The following is a 15,383-nucleotide window of genomic DNA, read 5'->3' on the forward strand; positions in this document are numbered from 1 at the left end:
ACGGTCATCCGAGAAGCATCGGGAGTCCTTGATGAAGGTACTCGGCGAAATTCACGTACCCGAGAATGTTGAACAGGGACAAACTAGAGAACTTTGTGGGGACGATCCTTCTAAAGGATCGGGTTGCATTCGGCGACGATGAGATTCCTCTTGAAGGGCGAGGTCATAACAAAGCTTTGCACATAATGTCAAACATAAGCAAACTCACGTAGCTCGGGTACTTATTGACAACGGGTCGGCACTAAATATTTGCCCATTAGCCACATTGAATCGTCTTGGAATCGGCCTGGCCGGGTTGCGGACGGCCAAGACTTCCGTCCGCTCATTCGATGGCGTAAAGAAGGATGTCTTTGGGCGAGATCAACTTGGAGATTCGAGATCGGGCCTTCTTTGTTCGACATTCTCTTCCGGGTATTAGACATTCCTTCGGCCTTTAACCTTCTCTTAGGCCGACCTTGGATTCATAATGCCGGAGCTGTCCCATCAAGCCTTCATCGGAAAATTAAGTTCGTGGTCGAACGCAGTTGGTATTTGTCCATGGGGAGGAAGATCACCAGATTTTCAATGAGACGGCCATCCCTTACATCGAGCCGACTCATGTTGAAGAAGATTCCTACCACGCTTTTGAGATAGTACACACCATCCATGCATCACCGGAAAGTCCTTTGCCGGTTCCGAAATATCGGCCACTTCTCTTATGGTGGCTAAGATAATGGTTGGCAATGACTTCAAACCCGGTATGGGTTTAGGTCGACATGGCCAAGGGATTCGCACCCCAATTGAACCCAAAGGCCAATCTCATACAGCTTGTCCGGGATGTCGAGGACGTGGATATAAAAGAGGCGTAATGGGTCGCGGTAAGCGGGCATGCAGCCCTTTACCTCCACCTCTATATACCACTTTCCGATCAGCCGGAGTGGTTGGAGGTTACGATAATTTGACCCAATTCGAAGAAGACTTGGGGATTGTGTTCCCCGACACACCGAAGGATCGAGATATTCCAGTTGAGCCAATAGGGTCCGAAGAGGATGAAGGGGTCTTCGATATCGCTGGTTGTTTTGACGATGTATCCATTGCTGCTATATCCGAAGACGGAGCGCATGAAGAGGAACCTTACCCAGCACCTAAACCTTCCAAATCATTCGTCAATGCCATATGTGATGATCCTCTGGAGGATTTAGATTCGGAGTAACATCTTTATGTTTATGCAATCCCTCAGCGTGGGACCTTTTCTCGTTTCCTTTAGGTTTTGGGTCACATTGGGATTTCTATTCTCGTGTTGCACTCTTGAATTTTTTCCTAGAAGATGTAATTTCATATCAATAAAATTGCACTATTTTTCGAATCTTGTTGAAGTATCCCAAACCAACCCGATGACGATAACCAATGACCAACAAGTTTGTCATCATGGTAAGAACCCGAGGGTTGGGCTTCTTCAAGAATTCATGTCCCACGGTTTTGAAAAAAATAATAACAAAAAATAAATAAATAAAGTTCTTCAAAAAAAAAAAAAAAAAAACACCACAATTAAACCTTGTTTGTTTTTCTGATTTTGTTACTTTATGTTTCGTGGGGATACATGAGGAGGGAAATCTAGTGGATTCGAAGTATACGACCTAGATGAGTGCAAGTCAGTTATGAGGAAATTCGTCGGGATTTCGAACGACATGAGGAGATCAAGCCCTTGACCGGTGAACAAACTGTCTCGGTCAACCTAGGCGATGCGAAAACCCTAAAGAAGTTAAGATCGGGGCAAACCTTTCCAAAGAGATGATCGAGCGCTTGACTAAGCTCCCGAAGGATTACCAGGATATTTTCGCCTGGTCCTATGCAGATATGCCCGGTCTAGACCGTTCCATTGTCGAACATTGTTTGCCGATAGATCCTTCGGCTAAGCCGGTGGTGCAAAAGTCAAGGAGGGCCGCACTGAATTGGTCCGTAAGATCAAAGAGGAGGTCATGAAGCGCTTGACGTCGGATTCCTTGAGACTACAGAATATTCGATTGGGTTGCCAATATAGTCCCGAGTCATGAAGAAGGATGGGCGTATTCGGGTCCGTGTCGATTATCGAGATTTGAATAAAGCCGATCCTAAAGATGATTTTCCCCTCCCGCATATCGACGTACTTGTTGACAAGATCGTAGGATTTGAATTGTTTTCATTCATGGATGGTTTCTCCGGTACAATCGATTCGATGAATGTCAATGACAAGTTGAAAACCACTTTCACCACACCATGGGGAATGTTTCATTACCCGGTGATGCCGTTCGGTCTCGTAAATACTTTGGAGCTACTTACCAACGAGCCATGGTTGCCCTTTTCCACGACATGATGCATAATGAGATTGAGGTTTACATTGATGACATGATAGCAAAAACAAGGCATGGAGAAGATCATGTCGAAACGCTCAATAAATTGTTCGATAGACTCCGAAAGTACAAGTTACGCCTCAACCCCGCCAAGTGTGTCTTTGGGACCAGCTCGGGCAAGCCGCTCGGATTCGTGGTAAGCAATAAGGGTATTGAAGTCGACCCTTCTAAAGTCAAGGCTATTCGTGAGCTTAAGCCGCCGACGACGGTTAAAGAAGTTCGAAGTCCGATGGGCAGGCTAAACTATATTGCTCGATTCATCTCTCGGTTATCAGAAACCGCTAAGCCATTCCTCAAGCTGTTAAAGAAGAATGCGCTAATCCAATGGGATAGCGAATGTGAAGAAGCTTTTGGGAAATCAAGCAAGATCTCATGAGTCCACCCGTGCTTATTCCTCCAACACGGGCAACCTTTAATCCTCTACCTCACAATCCTTAGTGAGTCTTTGGGTGCTATGTTAGCACAAGAGAGGCGAGGAGGATGGAAAAGAACGAGCCATTTATTATCCGAGCAAGAAATTCATTGCTTCGAAAATGAAGTACACCGAAACGGTAGAAAACATGTGCGGCGTTAGAAGGTGCATCGCACGGGCTTCGGCAATATACCTTGCATTACCGGGTACTTCTGGTGACAGAGTGTGATCCTATCAAATACTTGCTTAATCAACCCGCCTTGATTGGTAGACTTGCCAAATGGCAGATCCTCATCTCCGAATTTGATGTTCAATATTTGTCCCAAAAGTCAATCAAGGGACGGGCTATAGCGGATGTCCTAGCTAAAAATCCGGGCGAGATGATGATGCCTATTATTTCGAGGATCGGATCATGTCGGTGGAAGATTACATCCGGACTATGTATTTTGACGGAGCTGTCAATTTATCGGGATCGGGCACGGGCGCGGTTCTGATATCTCCAGGTGGTCGACATTATCCTGTGGCCGCAAAATTGGTATTCCCTTGCACAAATAATATAGCGGAATATGAGGCATGCATCCTCGGTCTGCAGGCTGCGATTGAAATGGGGATAGCCCGACTCAAGGTGTTCGGAGATTCCGCTCCGATTATCCTTCAGATTGTTGGAAAGTGGAAGACGAGAGATGCTAAATTGCTACCCTACCATGAGTATCTGGATAAACCGGTGGAGGAATTTGAGGATATCTCATTTGAGTATCCGTCCGGGACTCATAATCGATTAGTTGATGCATTGGCTACCTTGTCTTCAATGTTACAAATCGCCGATGGACTTGAGGTTGACCCACCGAAAATCGAGGTATTAAAAAAGCCGGCATATTGTATGGCCGTGATCGATGAACCCGATAGTAAGCCGTGGTACCATGACATCAAAACTTATATTCGGAAGCAGCAGTTCCCTGAAGAAAGTACCGTATCTGACCAAAAGTACATAAGGAAGATGGCTTCGAAGTTCTTCTTAAATGGAGAAAATTTATACAAGCGATCATTCGATTCCGTCCCCGCTAAGATGCGTTGATTCAACCGAAGCGGTTCGTCTGATGATGGAAGTGCATGAAGGGATCTGTGGTCCACACATGAATGGCCACATGTTAGCTAAGAAGGTTATGAGGTTGGGTTATTATTGGCTCACGCTCGAAAGAGATTGTATTCGGCATGTCCGGAGTCGTCACAAATGTCGATTCATGGTGACAAGATTAATGTCCCTCCGAATGAGTTGCATCGGTTATCCGAACCATGGCCGTTTTCTATGTGGGGCATTGATGTTATTGGCCCTATCAATCCTAAAGCATCCAATGGGCATCGATTCATCTTGGTAGCAATTGACTATTTCTCTAAATGGATCGAAGCCGCATCCTATTTAGCGGTCACAAGCACGAAATATCGTGAAATTTATCCGTCGAGATATCATCGCTCGATATGGTTCACCCGAAGCCATAATCACCGACAATGGCTCAAACTTGAACAACAAGCTAATGGACCAATTGTTCAAGGAATTCAAGATCAAGCATCCGAACTCTTCCCCATATCGTCCTCGAGATGAATGGAGCGGTAGAAGCCGCCAATAAGAATATTAAGAAAATCTTAGCGAAGATGGCTGAAAATTATCGCGATTGGCATGAGAGGTTGCCATTTGCACTTATGGCGTATCGGACCTCGATCCGGGACATCTACGGGGCAACCCCGTATTCTCTTGTATATGGAATGGAGGCCGTTCTACCAGTTGAAGTGGAAATTCCTTCCTTACGTATATCTTGTCTCAAGCTATCTTGACGGAAGCTGAATGGATCCAGCAGAGGGCAAGCCAATTGAATCTGATCGATGAAAAGAGAATTAAGGCTATATGTCATGGCCGGTGTTATCAGCAGAGGGTTGTTAATTCATTCAACAAAAAAGTTCGGCCTCGATATTTTCGGATCAATGACCTGGTCTTGCGAAAATTGTTGCCAATAGTCCCACTCCCGGAAGGGAAGTTTGCTCCAAACTATGGTGGTCCATATATAGTAAAGAAGGTGATCCCTGGTGGTGCTTTGATTCTGGCCGAGATGGATGGTCGTGTATTTACCAACCCGGTGAATTCTGACTCTGTAAAGAAATATTATACTTGATTTACTCCGATGTTTTCAAGTTGTTCACATTTGGGTATTCGTTTGTTTCATCGCTACCAATTTTCTTTGAGAGATCGTTTCGAATGGGGGGTCTCTTTGGCCCAATTGAATCAGCCATCAGTAGCGTGAGATTTACATATTCACAGAGTAAAAGGGGTTATCTTGCGAAAAAATATGACGACCAAGATGAAATCGGTAAAAACTTGCATTCGTTTCATCCATCAGAAAGCCTTACAAATAGATCATCGGGGTGAGAACGTAAAGCCAAACCGAGCCCTAATGAGCATCACAAAGGAGCTTAACTGGTCCTCCATACAATTGATGCTCCGCCTACACCGATCGCTTCGAGAATCAAGATCCGCCAACTTAAAGAGGAGGAGCTCACATTTCTCTTTAAGCTCGGCTACCTTGTCCTCGTGATACTCGACAGCAGATTCCAAGTCATGGATCAGCATTCTCCCGCGGGCTATATCCAGGGTCGGATCGTCCATCCTTTCTTCCAGCCATGTGCATTGGAATTTCAAAGCAATATTGAGCGGATCACGCTCAAAGATGGTCCGAGACATGGCCAAACGTTCCACCAAGTTTCCCCTCTCACGAACCAGCAAGGAGACTTGATCATTACCGTAGTCAAGGGCCTTCTTATAATTGTCGGCCTACAAGACCGGCCAACACCAAGTTATCCGTCCGATCCCGATAGCGTGCCCTCACAAGATAGGCCAAAGTAACATCTTGATGAGCGTGATTGTAAGCCTCCAGGAAGTTAGTGAAGAGGGTAGGGAAGATCCTATATTCCTCTTCTAACTTGGTACCTTGAATAGAAGTAGTGTCCATATCCCTAAACATAAGACGAATTTCGGTTTCGACCTCCGGATGATTGGCTATATAAGAGTAGCCCTGGCCTAGGAGATTATAAAGTTTCTCCCATTTGGTCAAAACCTCGGCCGAGAAGACGTGTGCGGGGAGGGAGGCCATTGTTGTTGAAGCAACCGAAAAAGAATGGATGCGAAAGAGTGCTTAGAAGGTTGGAGATGAAGATATGAAAGCGATGATCATCTCGGCGTTAAATCCTAATTTAAAGGGCAGGGAAAAGTCATAGCAATAATTATTGTGGGGGCCGAGTTAATTATATGGGTGAAACTACGGACGTTTCGTCCGTGAATCACGGATCTACCATCTCGAGGCTCACGAATTCGAAAAAGTTGCGAAATGACTTAAAGGTTCCGCCATATTAAAAGAGGGACAAGCATACTGCGTAAAAGATTTGAGGGTCCCACCGTGTCAGAAGGAAATGAAGAAGACAGAGCGGGAAACACAAAATCTTGGGAGAAGCATCGGCTTAGTGGTTTTCATCCACGTTAAAAGGGAGGCTCTGGAACATGCATGTTTACTCAAAAGAATTTGGAGAGAGTAAGCATACAGCGGAGAGTAGAGTGAACAAAAAGCAGTAAGAAGTATTTCAATCCAACATGTTTGGAGGCTACCAGCACTTACCGGAGGCAACCAACCTAGACATCCCCGAGAATGAACTGCTGAATTTCGAGGCCGGATCCAGCAGCAGAAGCCGTAAAACCCAACTCCCTTGGCGGTGAAGTTCAAGATCTCGATAAAAGCAACAACAATAGCGGCAAGAGCAGCCGTAGTCAACCCCGTAAAAGAAAACATCAAATCAAAGAGCTCGAAGCTGCCTTCAAGGAGTGCCCTTACGTGAACGGGAAACGAAAAAAATGAGTTGAGCCGAAAGCTAGGAATGGAGCCCTTGAAGGTCGGGTTTTGGTTTCAAAATAAGCGGGCCCGAGTGAAGGTTCAAAGTGAAAGTCATGAACTTGCGTCTCTAAAGGAAGAAAATGAAGAGCTTCACGAGATCAAGAGGTATAGGGATGCTCTTAACATCGCTATTTGCCATGTCTGCAAGCAACCCCATCACCTTTGGTGGCATGTTCCTTGATGAGCCACATCCGAGCATTGAAAATGCTCATTTATCGATTCATCCCCCGAGCAAGTTCTCGCACAATCGGATTTCGTTAGGGATACATCCCCGGAAAGTCGGCCTTGCGGAGGCGAACCGATGCCCTTCGAGGGAAGTGACATGCATCACTACAATTGGAGTTTCCACGATGTCACGATCGGCCAATTCAACACCGATGAAACTCCGAATCAGTAGCCTACATGAAGCTTGAGTTTTTATTATGGGCTTTCAAAATATCACTCTTTTGAGCATTACTAGCTAGCTCTTATGAATTCTCAAGAGAAGTAGAGACATGCGTGAATGAATGTACTTGTTCGTTACAAAGTCCCCATGTGAGACATTCTTCCTTTTACGCCTAGAGTTAATCAAGGGGCAAAGAACAAGTACTATCCGCAAATATCACCATGCTTAAATGCGTGAATTCTTTGTCGATTTGGTTGAACGCCGAAAGGAAAAGCATTAAAAGCCTTCACATAGGTAGATGCAAAAAGATTTGAGAAAAAATAGCTGCCTCGTTATTAGAGAAAGCAAAAAGATTCGAGGAAATAAGCGCCTCGGGAGGAAGTGAAAAGATTTGAGGAGGGAAATAATCGCCTCGTTCGTAGGAGGAACCGAAAAGATCGAGGAGGGAAATAACCGCCTCGTTCATAGAGAAAGCGAAAAGATTTGAGGGCTCCTACATATCGAAAAGGAAAAAGATGATAGATTGAGTGAGAGGCAAGAGTTATTACGAAATGGATCCAAGGCACTAAGACCGGAAAGGAGAGAAAAAGTTGTCCTCTTTCGTAGAAAAAGCAAGAACCTATATGCGAGACTAACAAATCGAAAAAGTTTATAAATGACCACCGAACTCGTCCACGAAAGACCACCGTCACTTTTGTGATTTTCGGGCGATTGTTTTGCAAGTCCGAGAACATCTAAAGCTCGGTCTCCGGTCAAAACAACCATTTTCGATCTACGTATGGAAGGTTTTAAAAGAAAAACACGTTCATTCCGGGCGGAAGTATGGGAACCTTCCTATCCCGAAGATCCGCGAGTCATGGTCATTGATGGCAACCCCGTTTCCCTCTCAATCCTCGTTGCTATCTTTGAGAAGTTGCATGTACGGGGTTTTTGCTTATGCGAAGGCAACGGATGCCTTAGAAGTGTTGAGGCGGTACAAATATGATTTTGACATCGTCGTCACGGCCGTCGTAGGGATCGACATGGACGGTTTCAGTCTCTTAAAGATCATTGATTCCGAGTTGGACATACAGGTCATCGTAGTATCGCAAGTAATGATCAGCAGTTCATAACGAGGGCCATATCGTATGGTGCTCGAGACGTCCTATGAAGCCGGTCTGCGTTCAAGTGCTCCAAAACATTTGGCAGCATGCTGTAAGGAAGCAATTACTCGTACAAAAAAACCACGACCAAGGCGACGACGACGATTTTGTCCAAAAGAAAAGGCCCCTTTGGTCCGCCAAGCTTCATTCTATATTCATTGAGGCGGTTCGACGACTAGGAATCAATTCAACACGACCACTTGGCTGTACACAAAATGATGAATATAGACAGACTCACCATGCAAAGTGTCACAAATCACCTTCAAAGGGTTAGAGATAAGCCGAGGAAGCACGATGCAGCTTGGGACCAAGGCGACCGGACCGAGTTGGGTGGAAGATCAATTCGGAAAACCTACCGAGCAAAAGGTACCCGGCCACTTCCCAATCAAGAATACAGGGTTATACCAACATTCCGCTGGTGGTTCTAGTAGCGGACCGGTTGATCATCCCTACAAGTTCCCGAGCAACGACGGATGCTCAAGCTTAAGGAGTCGGTCGCTCACAAAGAATCGTCACCGGTGTTAGCAAGTAACAATGCCCAATTCGAGTATCAATTGCTCGAAAAATCGAGAAGATTACTTTGATGATGAGCTTGCTACCTTGATGAGCTCGTTTGGAAATGAAGGACCTCCAGAGCTGTGATCCGAAGCAAGTTATTATGGGTTTTCAAACAACGATTGTTGGTGTTTAGTCCAAGACGTAATCGGTTGATCGTTGAAGTGGCCAGCAAGAGAGGTGGAACCAATCTCGCATGAATATTCCTTTAATTCCATGTATAGTTCCCCTACGTGGGATATTTTTTACTTTCTAACTGTCTAGAATTTGCCTAGAGTTAAAGGACGAATTTTCTCCTCTCTTGTCAAATGCGTAAGTTCCTTACTAAGCTAGGCCTGTAGCAAATCAATTTGTGGACGACGCCCCTGAACATCCGTAAAGAGAGATTCCGAATAGCCTTACTTAGGAGAATACGAGTAAAAGACCAAGCGGGCTCAAAGATGGGTAACTCCGTATCGTCCCAATTGGCTCTTAGTCGTTTCAAACTCTAATTTAATCTTATTTCATTCTCAACAGGGGATTGCCAACTGTTTTGAGGACGATATAGCAAAAAGCGAACCAACCATGGACGCCAACATCACCATAGCCTAGTGGTTGGGGGAATGACAGTGGTCCGAGGCGTCCCGGGTTCGATCCTGGGATTTGGCATCAATGTACAAAGATTAATAAAAACCTTTTTGCTTCGCAGTTCAATGCCGATTGAAGCTCAGCCCAATGGTTACAAAACCGGAGATATAACATCCCGGACATACAATCGATCCGAGATGAGTTAATCTTTTCAATTCAAAGTTCACAAGAAATTCGTACAAGGGTAAAGCGGTATCGTTTCAACTCGTTTAGAACATGAGAACGTACATTGACGCTTTCCCTTTTGATTTTTACGGGGGTCATTGCCTTTCCGGATAGGGAAGTATCCCTTCTCTTTAAAATTAATGAACCGAGAAATTTTTTGAAGCCTTTGACAATCTCATGTCTCGAAGTAGACAATAAAGTTTTGCAACTCATTTGCATGAGCGGGGGCAACTCACGATCCACGCCCCTAAAAATTTTCTTACGTGCTTGCACCAAGATAAAAAGTGGCTACATTTTATATGCTCAAAAACACTCATACATTGCATAGTTTGTGCATGACTGTTCCTCATATTTAATTTACCAACTCGAATAAGGAACATGAACTACATAAGATACATCGGATGTATGGAATGGGGCATGACAGGATGATGAAAGGCAATCATTTCCCAAACACGTCCAATTTTTTTCAAAGCGAGATAAACGGTGGCAAAATTCCGCATTCCCGAGGTAAAGAGTTTTCTCGCGAAAGGTACGATATTTGAAGTGACGGAGGCGTTCATTTCTCTATCCTAAACACTACAAGTTATCCATTGATTACCCCTTTTGAGCGGTGGTTTCATTTCTTCACCCTCGTCAAGAACCACCCCACATCGGGGTCCAGACGGGTTAATTCTAGCAAGAACACGAGGTAAATGGTTAGAAATTTTCTTGCTCGGACTAACATTAATCTTCGGGTGTTTCTTTGCATTTATACTCGAATTTTAATTCAAGTGCCTTAGGATGATGAAGAGCATTCACTTCTCTATCCTATACACTTCATTCTTTGCATAGCCCACTTGAGCCTGCAAATTCATTTCTTAAACCCATGTTGGTGATCATTTGCTCATTCCAAAGATGAAGATAGCATTTTCCCAATGATTAGAATTGGAGATGGTCGGGTCAACAGAGAGTTCCCGAATGGACTCATTTCTTGTATGCTAGATTTTTTATGTTTACATAATTTTTCTTTGTAAATGTTTATGTTTGTTGTAATTCTTGGTTCAAAATCATGGGATTGTAAAAAAAAAAAAAAAAAAAAAAGGGAGAGGCAAACTCAGCTTAAAGGAGAAGGGCCCGCTCTCGAAAAAAAAAAAAAAAAAAAAAAAAAGGGAAAAGAAATCTCTCCTAAAAAAAAAAAAAAAGAGAAGAAGAAAAAAGAAAAATGAGAGTCGGGAGTAAGAAAAGCAAAGAGCGATCTCATATGAAAATTTCAAGCATAGGAAAAGCAAAGTGCCTACCAAAAGTAAGGCCAATGCACATTCATTTGTAAAGTACTTCTGAATTTTGAATGTACATTTTTGCATGTTAAGTTGTAAATTCCATATACATGTTTGCATTGTGTCTCTTGCAAATCCTTGACGGATACTTGTTGTGAAGAAGACTCCCCAAGAAATCGGTTTGCAAAGTGCAATTTTAAGTAGAAGACTACCATCCCTCATTCAATGATGGTATTCTTTCGAAGACATTTCCGGAAGACCAAGATCGGTGACTAGTCGGCGATGATCACCAACGTCAAGCCCCTTCTCATTTAATTTCTGAGCCAAAACGAGCCTTTTCGTTCCTCGGTCCCCAATCTTAGCCTACGTTATAACCCTCCAAAGTCTCTTCTGATTAGGGCACTTGAGTTAACGTAGAGTTAAATGATTTTAAGCATCACTCGAAGAAGTTCGAGCAAGATTATTTCTCTCTCATTTTTGCGGGGCTCTTGACTTCTAAATCTGGAGCGGATGATGAAGAAATTCATTTCAGCAGCCTTGCCTCAACTAGAGTCCCCTTTGTAAACCTTTGACCTAGCTCTCATTACGGTCCTAATCAAGACCTCCAGATCGGCTCGGTCGTATCAATTGCGAGATTACTTGGATCCTTATCGAATGCGATGATGGAAAGATTGAGTGATTTCTCTTGAATCCTCGCAGACAGGATAAATAGCTTTTCTCGAGAGTGAGAGAAAGCCCTTTCGGACCGAAGTCCCCCATTCAGCTCACATTCAAGGTATTCGTAATGTGAGAACCTCCCTGGACAAAATTGGTAATGCAAACTTGATGAATGGTTATGCATGAACCATAGTATGAGTGATTGCATTATACTCATTGTTGAATATGTTTGTGTGTGTTACCTCGACATTCTATGATAGGTAATACATTCCCGATGTTCGAGTTCCCTCCCAAGGTCTCGAAATTCATCCAAGGATTATTGAATGAGCAAGTTTTCTTTGGCAAATGCCTACCAGGTACGATACGAGCAACTGCTTTCGTTCCTTGATTAATCGCTTGGAGAACTCGGGTAAGTTTTCGAACCCTTTTTCAAATTAACAACTCTTCCGATGATAGTTGTTATGATTCAATTCGAGGCAATATACCCCTTTTGTACTTATCGATTCCATTCGATGGTGCTCCTATCAAATATTGTTCAATTCGGGCAATATGCCTCTTTTCTCGGGACGTGAAGACATATGCACCGGCGATCTTGACATCTCATCAAATCATAACGACGTAGCTCTTATGATTTCGGTTTCAGATCACGAAGACGTATGCACCGGTGATTTTGACCTTTAGTCGGCTCATAATGACATAGCTCTTATGATTTTCGGCTCCTTTATCAAATCATGAAGACATAAGCACCCATGATTTTGATCCAAACCAAATCATAACGACGTAGCTCTTATGATTTTGGTTCCCCTTTGTCGAATCGTGAAGACATATGCACCGGCGATTTCAACATTTAATCAACTCACAACGACGTAGCTCTTGTGAACTTGATTTCACTTCTTTCGACTCACAACGACGTAGCTCTTGTGATCTCAAACGACATACATATCTTGCGTTGTCTTGCATTAGGGAGAAGTCTCTGATAACGGATAAGGCACCGATACCTTAAAATCCTTGCATCCGCAAAAAGAAGCTTGGAAATTAAGAGAACCATTAGCTTACGAGAAATTTGGTAAAACATGTATTCTTGTATGCGATCCATGTGAAGGTTTCTCTAACATGAAAAAGGGAATTATGACACATGTTATTTACAGTCTTGCATATCATGCATCACTTCATTACATAAAAAATGGGATTAAAACTCCCGCCAAAAAGTTCATTCATCATTTGCACTGTCAAAATTTAGGGTTCAATTTTGTCTTTGAGCGGAACCTCTACGAGCCTCCACTCAAAGAGGGGCAGCTGTTGACGCCTAAATTTTGACTAATCTATTTTTTGCATAAAAATTATAAAAAATCATCTCACATATTTATTTTTAGCGTACATTGCATTGGCATATAATTTGGGCAAGCGGAACACTTAATTTAGCATGCGTCTAGACTAGGCACGGGATGGAAAAATACACCGAGAAGATTTGAAACTTCAGGGACTGTATTGCAAATACTTAAAACTTCGGTGATCGTATTGCAAATACTTGAAACTTCAGGGACTGCATTGCAAATACCAAAAGAAGATGGAGAAAGGAAGATGGTGAAGAGAAGATAATGAAAGGAAGATGGTGAAGAGAAGATAAAGAAGGGAAGATAATGAAAGGAAGATGGTGAAGGGAAGATGAAGAAGAGAAGATGAATATGAAGAAGGGAAGATGAAAATGGAAGGTGAAGAAATGAAGATGAAGAAGAGAAGATGAAAATGGAAGGTGAAGAAGTGAAGATGAAGAATGAAGGATGGAGAACTTTGCCTATAAAAGAGAGCTCTTGAGAAGAGTTTTAGGGGGAGAGTGAAAAAGAATTGAGAGAGTTTTAGAGTGGAAGAGTATTGAGAGAATTTGTGAGAGAAATTCTTTAGAGAGGAAAAAAGAGAGTTCTTGAGAAAAATCGTAAGAGAAAATTTGAGAGTGAAGAAAAGAGTTTTAGCCGAGCATCATCTTCGACGAGTCACGGCACGTACTTCGCCTCTCGCCATCCAACAACGCCACTACTTGCCTTTTTTCGACGATAGCCACGTTCTTCCAATTCCGAGATCTTGAAGGAAGCCATAACGTGTACGTGAGTAAGATTTTGTGTAATAGAACGTAACCCTTTCCATCTCGATCTACAAAAATGTAATCGTTTGGTGTGAACATTTGTTTGTTTATTTTAGACATGTCACGTGTCCCAAAATTTAGCATTATTACATGTTAATTTATTTTTGTAAATACTCGTGATTGGCTGCGTTTTCTTTCTTTCTAAATCACCCATGGTGTATATCGTACAAAGTTCAATGTTTTACATCCCCATCAAAAAGAAGAAAAAAAACCAAAAAAATTGCATCTTTGAATTTCAAGTAAAATCCATCAAAATTGCCAAATCAAATATTTTTCATGAAAATGGTACCGAAAGGGCGTTAGAGTAATCTAGCGTAACCAAATCCCCGAATTCAAAATCTCTGGTTCGCGGAAATAAGATAGTTTTCTCCCGCTATTTTATTTAGGTTTCTAATCAACCTACCGAAAATGATTAGTGGCGACTCCAAATTCAAAACACGTTGCATGTTAATTATTTGAACCTTAAGTTGCGATTTGGTATGGACTTGGGAGAGTCCGAGTTAGGTTAGTTAATTAATTAACCCGATAATCCATTAGCCCGAAAATTAACTTGTTTATTTTTTAGGTCGTGACACATAGGTACCTAATGACCGCATGTCGGGACCTAACTGCAAATGTCTGCGACTTGAAAAATATGTAGACCAACAGGGAAGAATTATGAATGATACGAACAAGAAGGTGGAGATATTACAAGGCAATCCATCTGCTAATACATTTAGGGAACTTACATCCTCGTGCTTACAAAAAGAACAAGGAAGAAAATCCACACAGAAAACCAAGCTTCATAGTTAGACGGGTTCCCCATGCTTAAGATGGAGGACTAAAGATAGAGGTCACATCTTAAGAAATATATTGCTGTTCACGTTTGTCCCTTTCCGTATTTCTGCTTACGTTTTAAGATTTGTCCATTGATGACATTATATTCTGCTACCAAAACATTTCTTCATCTGAATTTTATGAGTCAGAAAGGAGATATCAAACATCAAGAATGACATAATGATCCTGGCCCGTGTGCTTTAGAAGTAGATGTGTCAAATGGGTGGGTTGGGTTGGTTTTGAGTCAATTGAATATGGTCCAACTCATATTGACTCGTCTAACCCGTCTTAACTCATATTCAATGACCCATACTCGACTCGACCCGCAATCGACCCATACTCGACCTAATTCGCTATCGACCCATACCCCACCCGACTCGTTTTGACCCATATTACCAAATCACACTAATATTCTAAGAAAATGTATATGACTCATTGAACCAATTTTAAACTCTTTACATGTATATGTTACCAGATAAAAATTTCACATCAAATAAAAAAGCAAATTCAACAATAAAAAAACTAGTAAATAAAATAAACAATGGTATTACTAAAATACTTGCATGCAATAAAAAGTCTAGTGAAATTTTTTCCTTTTTTATTTTTTTCGAATTTTTTAATTTTTATTCAAAAATATTTTATTATTAAAAATAATATTTTATTTTTTAAAAAGTATGCTTTATTTTATTTTTCTCTGGCGAACAGTGGATGGCGATGATTGGTGGCGGCCGATGGTGGTTTGCGGTGGACAACAGTGTCCGATGGTAGTCCGCGGTGGCGGATGGCGATGGTTGATTGCGGCAACCGGCGGTGGTCAATGGCGAGTAGCGGAGATGGACGGCAACAGATGGCGGTAACCGGTGGTGGTTGGCGGTGGTTGATGGCAGAGGGCCGACGGCAGCGGTTGGCGGTCGAGATAGCGGAGGT

At 42.6% G+C, this 15,383-nt stretch overlaps 1 protein-coding gene across 2 annotated transcripts in view; it reads right to left on the reverse strand.

The window, feature by feature from the left end:
* The window catches only part of LOC115728661 (disease resistance protein RUN1-like), a 1,102,447-nt gene that overhangs the window by 519,196 nt on the left and 567,868 nt on the right, over window positions 1-15,383 (reverse strand). The gene's annotated exons all lie outside the window — the stretch shown is intronic.

This window comes from Rhodamnia argentea, chromosome 1 (assembly GCF_020921035.1).
Source record: "Rhodamnia argentea isolate NSW1041297 chromosome 1, ASM2092103v1, whole genome shotgun sequence".
Lineage (NCBI taxonomy): Eukaryota > Viridiplantae > Streptophyta > Magnoliopsida > Myrtales > Myrtaceae > Rhodamnia > Rhodamnia argentea.